Raw genomic sequence first — 222 nt, 5'->3', positions numbered from 1 at the left:
ATTTTCTCAAACCTTTTACGGAACTTTAAGCTTTTTGGTAACCGAGCATTATAGATTTACTTATTACACAAGCCATACAAAAATCAAATGCATCACATTTGGAAACAACATGATACTAAAACAATTGTTTTAAGTTTTAACCATGTTCTGGGAGCGTTCGTTAAAAATTAAAAATGCTTGGTTAGGTTACAGTGGGATATTTTTCATAAAGACGAAATGTTT

The 222-nt window shown here is 30.2% G+C and overlaps 1 protein-coding gene across 1 annotated transcript in view; it reads left to right on the top strand.

The window, feature by feature from the left end:
• LOC103312012 (putative nuclease HARBI1) overlaps window positions 1-222 on the top strand; it is a 34,530-nt gene that overhangs the window by 32,601 nt on the left and 1,707 nt on the right. The window lies entirely within an intron of this gene.

Source organism: Acyrthosiphon pisum, chromosome A3 (assembly GCF_005508785.2).
Source record: "Acyrthosiphon pisum isolate AL4f chromosome A3, pea_aphid_22Mar2018_4r6ur, whole genome shotgun sequence".
Taxonomy (NCBI): Eukaryota; Metazoa; Arthropoda; class Insecta; order Hemiptera; family Aphididae; genus Acyrthosiphon; species Acyrthosiphon pisum.
Note: the sequence above shows the minus strand (reverse complement) of the source record. Positions and strands in the feature narration are given on the sequence as shown.